This window comes from Lactuca saligna, chromosome 3 (assembly GCF_052625555.1).
Source record: "Lactuca saligna cultivar CGN05327 chromosome 3, ASM5262555v1, whole genome shotgun sequence".
In the NCBI taxonomy this organism is placed as follows: domain Eukaryota; kingdom Viridiplantae; phylum Streptophyta; class Magnoliopsida; order Asterales; family Asteraceae; genus Lactuca; species Lactuca saligna.
The window spans coordinates 126,645,815-126,656,085 of record NC_136419.1 but is presented as its reverse complement, the minus strand read 5'-3'; the positions used below and the strand labels follow the sequence as shown (position 1 = coordinate 126,656,085).

Below are 10,271 nucleotides of genomic sequence, written 5' to 3'. Positions count from 1 at the left end.
TCTGAGCGCCTACTCGCGGAGTCTCTCTCCAAAAACTCAATATTAAAGCATAAAACAAGATACCTGGGAGTCCAGATGTTACACCTGAGGCCATGAAAATGAATCATTACATTTGGGGGCTATCCCCTCAAATTGATGGGATGGTCATATCTGCCAACCTGAGCACCCTCGACAATGCCAAGCGCCTGGCACAAACTCTTGTCGACCAGGGAGATCGTCAAGGCAATCTAACTCCTATGCTCGAACAGCCAAAAGGAAGTGACAATAAGAGGAAGTTTTGGAACAAAAAGAAATGCCAACTTGCTTAAGACCCATCCAAGAAGCAAACACCTATGGTTGTCCATGCCATCACTGCTCCTACCGCTCCTACCACCCCTGCTCTAGCCAAGCAATACGTTGGGACTCTTCCAAAGTGCGACAAGTGCAGGTACCACCACCATGTAACCTGCCAAGATTGGCAATGTAACAATTAAAACAAGAAGGTACGCACCGCTCATTACTGCTGGGCATGACACAACAAACCACCCAAGCTGCTAATGTTGGGGTGAGTCGCGCATGCTACGGTTGTGGTGATACTGGGTATTTCAAGAGGGACTGCCCGAAGGCAAAAAACAGAAGTAGTGGGGTGTGTGAAGGGTTCTAACAATAGGACATGAGGAGTCGGTGAGGGATCCCATTGTGGTTACTGATACATTCCTTCTAAAAGACTCATATGCATGCATACTATTTGATAGTGGTGCAGAGAAAAGCTTCGTGAGCCACCAATTTAAACACTTAATTAAACAGAAACCCTAAACACTAAATGAAACATTCAATGTACAAATGGCTAACAGAAAGATAGAAAGCACTAAAGATATATTTGTAGGGTGCACACTAACTCTAAACAATCTGTCACACCCCAAAAACTGAAGGCGGAAACATTTCCGGGGCGGACTCCACGTTGAGTATCAAATCCAATGTACATAGTAACACAGTAAACACAAAACATTACATTACATAGAATTGTTTACATCAGTTTGTGTAACAACAGCAAAAATTAGGTCAAAATTTAAAATTTTATAAAACCATAATTAAGTATACTAAGTGGTAGATATTGTAACAAGGTTTTCATACATATAAAGAACACTAAAATCCGAGTTATAACGAAGAAGTTATGACCATTCTAAGTTTCCCGACAAAAACCGGCAATACGAAGTTACGTAAAAACGCAAAGTTTCAACAAAACACTTTTTGACCTTAGGTGTCTAAATGAAAGTCATAGATATCGTCAAACCGTAACCATACATGAAAAGAACGCTCAAGTCGGACATCATTTGAAGTCAATTGGGTTAATATTCGCAAATGGGAGTCATAAATGATGAAATTGTAGAAATTCTAAAGAGATAAATGCGAAGGTGATAAATGCGAAGGTGATAAATGCGAAAGTGATAAATGCGAAGGGATGCGAAGGGTGTAAGAATGAAGATGCGAAGTATTTCACAGTAGAATGCGAATTGGGGAAGAAAACAGAAGATTTCAAATATTGTCCCTGAAGTTTCGCATTTTTGGAAATCAATACTCAACTTCGCAAATGGGAGTCATAAATGATGAAATTGTAGAAATTCTAAAGAGATAAATGCGAAGTGATAAATGCGAAGGTGATAAATGCGAAAGTGATAAATGCGAAGGGATGCGAAGGGTGTAAGAATGAAGATGCGAAGTATTTCACAGTAGAATGCGAATTGGGGAAGAAAACATAAGATTTCAAATATTGTCCCTGAAGTTTCGCATTTTTGGAAATCAATACTCAACTTCGCAAATGGGAGTCATAAATGATGAAATTGTAGAAATTCTAAAGAGATAAATGCGAAGGTGATAAATGCGAAGGTGATAAATGCGAAGGGATGCGAAGGGTGTAAGAATGAAAATGCGAAGTGCACGAACCCAGGGACACGTCCCATCCGACCCGCGTGCCAGCGACACGTCCCATCCGACCCGCGTGCCAGCGACACGTCCCATCCGACCCGCGAACCCAGGAACCCGTCCCATCAGACTCGCGTACCAAGGCTGACCAGCCTCCCTATAAAAGGGCATGCGAAGGCTTCCGAAAAGGGGGCTCATTCTCTCTCATTTTTCTTGCGTATTTCCTCATTTTCCGTGCTCGTACTACCACGAAGCCCTGGTCACTTCGTGCAAGATCTGAAGGTCGATTTTCTCCCGAGAAATCCCGAGATTTCCGAGGAAAAATCCATTTCCCGAGACGAAACTCTACCGTTTTTCCATCTCGCTATCTTCAAGTTGTCAAGTGAGTTCATACCCCTTTTTAACACACTTTAAATACATCTTTAAATACTTTTACAACTCTTTTAGGGGGGGGAATACAAGTAAACATACGGTTATTATCGTGCATTAGACTTATACGAGGAGTATAATGATCTTCGTTGTTAAAACATTTTATACATTCTAAAAACTTATGATTTCGGTTTATCAAATCATTGTGTGAAAGGTTAAACTTTGCATACAAAACTATCATGTTAATATATACTAAATTGAGAATCCATGAGGCGCGCACATCTTCCAACTTTACTTTTCTTTATTAGAAAGTACTGCAGTAAGGCCTGTTTATAACCAGAATCTCCCGCGACGAGAACGTGTCAAATGTGTATAGATCTATACGGGAAGTCATGATCCCGCACCCTGACTGTTAGCTACAGTCCGTCTTTTGGGGTGACAGTTGTCATAGCAATGCGACGCCTGAAGAACGTCGTTACAGGCATATTATGTTTAGTATGGTTATAAAAACTCATCGGATATACAATTATTATGATATTAAGTTATGATGAACGAGTGGTTATTAAAACTATTCTTCATCCAACCGGTTCGATCTTCACGTAGTTTTATTATATATAAAACTATGACACATTTACGAGAAACGTGGTTTCTTACAATTTTCGGTCTTAGAGACTGGTATTATGTGCGAGGAAAAATAAAAGTGTTTCCTGCATACAAACAAAATAGGAAAAGAAGGGATTTTTCCGGTGCAATCATTTACAACTTATAAACATATATGGGATTTTCTGGAACTAATGCATTCATTTTCAACACCACAAATCACAACTCTTTACATGTTGAAGCACTACGTTTACTGGAAAACATACACCTATTTTGGAATGGCATCCAATTTTTCTAAACAACTTATGGACTCACCAACTTAATTGTTGACACTTTTTCTTTGAAATAACTTGTATTCTCAGGAAATCGCTAAGCAGGTTGGGATTCAACTTTTGGGATTAACGCGCTGGCATTAATTACTTCATTCTAATTGAAGTTTATGTACCTTTATTTTTAACATGTAATGAATACAACTATGTAAACATTTAGCAACTTATTATATATGGTGGTGTGTACTTTCCTTTCTATGAACTGTTATGATATTGAACATGACGTCCTCCGCCCCCGAACGTTTCCGCCGTTCTGGTTTGGGGGTGTGACAGATTGGTATCAGAGCATTGTTTATAGTGAATTAAGTATATCAACCCATAAAAGATATACTAACTATAAATACATAAGGGATTAAAAATACTCTGACCAAGAGTCTATACTTTAAATAGTAAAATATTTAAGTAGGTATACGTGCTGCATTCATACTAAAATCAGTGTCACTAGGACAATACAAAAGAATTACGATTGTTGGACAACACAAGTGGGCTTAGAGACATATGGTCAAAACTGGGAAGATATAGCCTGATCGCCTATATTATCCGAGAGTTGACTAGCATGTGCCTAAGTTTAAGTGTGTGGTTGCAACAATGCTAAAACCTTACCAACCCTACCACAAAGAGAACAATAGAACCTAACAATAAATTTAAAAATACTATAGGTGTATTTTGGTGTTACTATGATTACTTTATACTTGAGAATTAAAACGGGATCTTCATTACTAAATTGATAGTTGCTAAGTGGATACACTAAGGCTGCATGTAATTAGGATGTTATAGACTTAGAATCTATGATAATTTTGCCTTACCCCTATTCTGTGTGAATTTGGAATTAAGGTTACTTATTCGAAGGTCTATCATATTTAGATTACACATAGCTGGTATGCACTTCACAAATAGCGATGTAACTGATGAAGGTTTTCTACATAATTATCTAGATAGTTTGTCTAATAATTTTCCACTTACCCTAAATTCTCGCATAGAAATCACAGTTGGACTCCATCCCCTTGACAACCAGTATCTTTCGAATGAAGTTATAGCTGGTTGGTTTGGAGAAGAACCATAGAACGATCATCCTATGGGATGACCACCGTGATGAAGGCTTTTCTTACGATGCTAAATCCGAACTAGAGTTTGAGAACCTACCCCGAGCAGCTCCCTTTCCAATTCCTAACCCTCGTCCGACTCTTCATGGCCCGACGCCTGATTCGGTGGAATGCTTGGAACCATAGAGCCAAGGACAAGATCAGCCTATGCTATTTAATGGCGACCGAAGTTTTTACGACTTGAGCAATGAGGACTTAGCAGATATAGTCTTGCCAATCTTGGTCCGCAGAGTGGCCCAAAATGAGATTCAAGGCAGGTCAGCCCAACATCAGATTGCCGAAGTTGTCACCGATGCGAGGATGCATACCCTCCACACCATTCATCTAGAAGATGCCCACGAGAGATCAGAGAGAAACCATGAAATCCTGTTGCAAACACTAGCTGGATCACGAGCCGAAGGCTAAGAGCTCCAAGTACGCCAGATGGTGTGCGAAAGACACCTACTTGACATGGAACGTCAATTGGTTGAACTAAGAGTTCACCAGAGGGATGACCGTCGCCGTAGTGGACGCTTTACTTTATTTCCCTTATAAAAAGAAATCGTGTTCTTCTGTTTATGCCCGATGTGGCATTTTCTATGAAATTATCTTGTTCCGTAAGTACTTTAGCTAGGTCTTTATGCTGTCAGGAACTATCTTCTATGGATATGATGTAAGACCTTTACAAGGTCATTTTCCCGAATCTTTAACATCGTGAATATCAAAAATATTGACAGCCGGCTAACTTTTGGCATCATTCCTCATACAAGTACTTTTATCTTACTTTCATTGGAGTCTATCTGAATCATACTTTAGTCAAGTCATTGGACTAAGGTAATTTATTTCAAGAGACACTTCCAAGTCTCTTTCAGTGGTTGGATCTCGTTATTCACCAACCCACGATACCTCAACTTGTACAACAAACGTCTTGAGAACATTCTACGAACTTACCTCTATTCATTACTAGGACTGCATCATAGGGATGTAGGTCAAACCTTCGCGAACATACTCTCATTCTGTACTAGGACTGCATCATAGAGATGTAGGTCAAACTTTTGAGAACATCGTGGTACTCTTAACATGAACAATCTAAGTACATCAGGGTCAACCAGAATCGCTTACAAATCTTTACCCTTTTATGTTACAGAATCATGTCGCCAAAGAAAAACGAACAACCCATCAACCAAGCACCAACCCTCCAGATCGATGCAACTACCGTTCAAGCTGCAGTCTCGGCTGCTGTGTCAGCTTTTCTGACCCACCTTCATGCTAACAATGCGAATGGTAGCGGGATTAGTAACAACAGTTCCAATCCAAGTAACAATCAAGTACCACAGCGAACGACAAGCTACCATGACACCCCAATTTCCAAGACAAAGAGAAACAAACGAAAGTTTTGGGATAGGATGAAGGACAAATCGCGTAAAGGGACGAACAAGAAACAACCACGAGTAACGACCTCCACAACTACGGTATCTATACCTCCTACTACCGTCCCTTCAGAAACACCAGTTGTCCCTAACCCAGCCCGAAAATATGCTGGAAACCTCCCAAATTGCATCAAATGTAATTATCACCACTTTGGACCTTGTCGGGGGAAGCAGTGCTCAAACTGCAACAAAAAGAGGCACACCAAACGTTACCGCAAGAGTCTATCAAAACCGATCAACAACCCGCCCAACGCCGATGGAAATCCGACTTGCCATCACTGTGGTGAGTATGGGCACTATAAAAGAGATTGCTCGAAAAAGGAAAGAACCTACGTTCCCATAACTCCTACCCGACGTTTCACTTCCACCACCAATATGGGTACTGTCCATATATGTCACCAATGCGGTGAAATTGGACACCTCCAGAAGGATTGCCCGATAACGCAGAACTCTGGCGCAGACGGGAAGATTCTCAGAATCACAGCTGCAGGAGAGCCTGCTCAAGAACCACGTTAATATAATTAAGGTGTTTCGTTGTAACAGACGTATAAACTATCTAGGACTAGTGCAACTAGAGTCTTACCTTTTGCGAGATCCTGTCAGTAAATGAATTCTCGTGCTGCGTATACTTGTCTTTTGTAGTATATCTTATTCGCAGCAATAGTCTAGTGGTAAACCTAAAGTACTGTAACTCTGTTCGTGGTTGCACGGTTGTGTTTTGTCTGTAAACGTCTTATGTTTAATTCTAATGTCTATAAAGTTTTTGTATGATTCCGACATTATCATACAATCAGATTCCATTTGATCGACGCGAAAACAACTTCACACGTACGTCCCTATCTTCTAGATCACTTTTCCAGGAGTACCTCTTAGTTATTGTTTCTCATCCTTTCCGAAGAAAAATTCAACAAACCGCCCCGAAGTACCACTCGTACAACACGTCAAGTTCAATCCAAAGACCCATACGGTTGATCTATTGTTGAAGAATGTATACATAAGGGTAGTATATAATCAAGGTTCTACAGGTTTAGAATTGATGATTCCACTCTAACTTCTTTTCCTCGTTGGGATGTGAGCTTAAAGAAGAATCATTTATTCGACTACCTTTTCAATCTTAATTATATACGACTCGTATACGCAAAACTGAAATTGATGAACCAGGTATGAGTTCTAAGATGAACTTCAAGATGGAGACTACTTAAGAAGACTACGAGTGATCATGCTGCCATGCGAGTAAACTTAGAAGCCCAATGCGTATCCTTTCTGTCGATTGGGACAAGAAAGTCAGATAGAACAAAAGTACCTACCATTTTTCCTTAGGTCATGAGCAATCATACTTTAGTTTAGATCTTCACGTCACCTAATCAACCACAAGGTTTTGACTTCATAATCAGTACGAATTGGTTTTGTTCTTATACAAGAGGAAAGGTCACTACCTATACCTCAAAACAACTTAAGACACAGGGAGCTAACTATACAACACATGATCTTGAGTCAGGAGCAATGATAATCGCTCTGAAGATCTGGAGGCACTACTTGTAGGGTACAAGGTGTATTAATTTCACAGTCCACAAAACACCCAACATATCATTTAGAAATACCACGCTTACAACAAGTCAAATCCAAGCTCAAAAACTAGCAGTGAATCCAACCATGAATTTCAAAACATAGCTGCCCTAATTCATCGAGTGAATATGCTAACAGTTAGAAGAACATAAGTAAATAAAACCAAAACCGCACGATCCCGATCGGTCGAAGTGATAGGTGGAGTAATGAAAGTCCGCTGAAATACACACATTAGGATCTAGATTCATAAAGGAACAAGAGGAACAAATGGACCATAAGCACTCACGCCTGCCTGCAAAAATTGGAGTCCCAGTCAAAATGCGAATTTCGGGACGAAATTCTCTCTAACGAGGGGATAATGTAACAACAGCAAAAATTAGGTCAAAATTTAAAATTTTATAAAACCATAATTAAGTATACTAAGTGGTAGATATTGTAACAAGGTTTTCATACATATAAAGAACACTAAAATCCGAGTTATAACGAAGAAGTTATGACCATTCTAAGTTTCCCGACAAAAACCGGCAATACGAAGTTACGTAAAAACGCAAAGTTTCAACAAAACACTTTTTGACCTTAGGTGTCTAAATGAAAGTCATAGATATCGTCAAACCGTAACCATACATGAAAAGAACGCTCAAGTCGGACATCATTTGAAGTCAATTGGGTTAATATTCGCAAATGGGAGTCATAAATGATGAAATTGTAGAAATTCTAAAGAGATAAATGCGAAGGTGATAAATGCGAAGGTGATAAATGCGAAAGTGATAAATGCGAAGGGATGCGAAGGGTGTAAGAATGAAGATGCGAAGTATTTCACAGTAGAATGCGAATTGGGGAAGAAAACAGAAGATTTCAAATATTGTCCCTGAAGTTTCGCATTTTTGGAAATCAATACTCAACTTCGCAAATGGGAGTCATAAATGATGAAATTGTAGAAATTCTAAAGAGATAAATGCGAAGTGATAAATGCGAAGGTGATAAATGCGAAAGTGATAAATGCGAAGGGATGCGAAGGGTGTAAGAATGAAGATGCGAAGTATTTCACAGTAGAATGCGAATTGGGGAAGAAAACATAAGATTTCAAATATTGTCCCTGAAGTTTCGCATTTTTGGAAATCAATACTCAACTTCGCAAATGGGAGTCATAAATGATGAAATTGTAGAAATTCTAAAGAGATAAATGCGAAGGTGATAAATGCGAAGGTGATAAATGCGAAGGGATGCGAAGGGTGTAAGAATGAAAATGCGAAGTGCACGAACCCAGGGACACGTCCCATCCGACCCGCGTGCCAGCGACACGTCCCATCCGACCCGCGTGCCAGCGACACGTCCCATCCGACCCGCGAACCCAGGAACCCGTCCCATCAGACTCGCGTACCAAGGCTGACCAGCCTCCCTATAAAAGGGCATGCGAAGGCTTCCGAAAAGGGGGCTCATTCTCTCTCATTTTTCTTGCGTATTTCCTCATTTTCCGTGCTCGTACTACCACGAAGCCCTGGTCACTTCGTGCAAGATCTGAAGGTCGATTTTCTCCCGAGAAATCCCGAGATTTCCGAGGAAAAATCCATTTCCCGAGACGAAACTCTACCGTTTTTCCATCTCGCTATCTTCAAGTTGTCAAGTGAGTTCATACCCCTTTTTAACACACTTTAAATACATCTTTAAATACTTTTACAACTCTTTTAGGGGGGGGAATACAAGTAAACATACGGTTATTATCGTGCATTAGACTTATACGAGGAGTATAATGATCTTCGTTGTTAAAACATTTTATACATTCTAAAAACTTATGATTTCGGTTTATCAAATCATTGTGTGAAAGGTTAAACTTTGCATACAAAACTATCATGTTAATATATACTAAATTGAGAATCCATGAGGCGCGCACATCTTCCAACTTTACTTTTCTTTATTAGAAAGTACTGCAGTAAGGCCTGTTTATAACCAGAATCTCCCGCGACGAGAACGTGTCAAATGTGTATAGATCTATACGGGAAGTCATGATCCCGCACCCTGACTGTTAGCTACAGTCCGTCTTTTGGGGTGACAGTTGTCATAGCAATGCGACGCCTGAAGAACGTCGTTACAGGCATATTATGTTTAGTATGGTTATAAAAACTCATCGGATATACAATTATTATGATATTAAGTTATGATGAACGAGTGGTTATTAAAACTATTCTTCATCCAACCGGTTCGATCTTCACGTAGTTTTATTATATATAAAACTATGACACATTTACGAGAAACGTGGTTTCTTACAATTTTCGGTCTTAGAGACTGGTATTATGTGCGAGGAAAAATAAAAGTGTTTCCTGCATACAAACAAAATAGGAAAAGAAGGGATTTTTCCGGTGCAATCATTTACAACTTATAAACATATATGGGATTTTCTGGAACTAATGCATTCATTTTCAACACCACAAATCACAACTCTTTACATGTTGAAGCACTACGTTTACTGGAAAACATACACCTATTTTGGAATGGCATCCAATTTTTCTAAACAACTTATGGACTCACCAACTTAATTGTTGACACTTTTTCTTTGAAATAACTTGTATTCTCAGGAAATCGCTAAGCAGGTTGGGATTCAACTTTTGGGATTAACGCGCTGGCATTAATTACTTCATTCTAATTGAAGTTTATGTACCTTTATTTTTAACATGTAATGAATACAACTATGTAAACATTTAGCAACTTATTATATATGGTGGTGTGTACTTTCCTTTCTATGAACTGTTATGATATTGAACATGACGTCCTCCGCCCCCGAACGTTTCCGCCGTTCTGGTTTGGGGGTGTGACAGTTTGAAAGAAAAGTTATACAAGTGTTATATACATATATCATATGAACAAAAACAAGGACGAGTCTTCTAACGCTCCGTCTTCTCCAAAAGGTGGTGGTGTACCTGTCTAATGCTGACCTGAGAATACAAGCAGTTTGAAAATCAGCATAAAGCTGGTGAGTTCATAAGCAGTTTTGTTTT

General features: G+C 39.5%; 2 long non-coding RNA genes across 2 annotated transcripts; both read left to right on the top strand.

Annotated features, from left to right (window-relative positions):
- Nucleotides 1-2,010: 2,010 nt before the first annotated feature.
- On the top strand, nucleotides 2,011-3,396 carry LOC145033935 (uncharacterized). Its single transcript, XR_013677785.1, has 2 exons — nucleotides 2,011-2,284; nucleotides 3,234-3,396. It is a non-coding gene; the product is annotated as an uncharacterized LOC145033935 (long non-coding RNA).
- A 5,232-nt stretch (nucleotides 3,397-8,628) lies between these two features.
- LOC145033934 (uncharacterized) lies at nucleotides 8,629-10,014 on the top strand. Its single transcript, XR_013677784.1, has 2 exons — nucleotides 8,629-8,902; nucleotides 9,852-10,014. It is a non-coding gene; the product is annotated as an uncharacterized LOC145033934 (long non-coding RNA).
- Nucleotides 10,015-10,271: the final 257 nt, after the last annotated feature.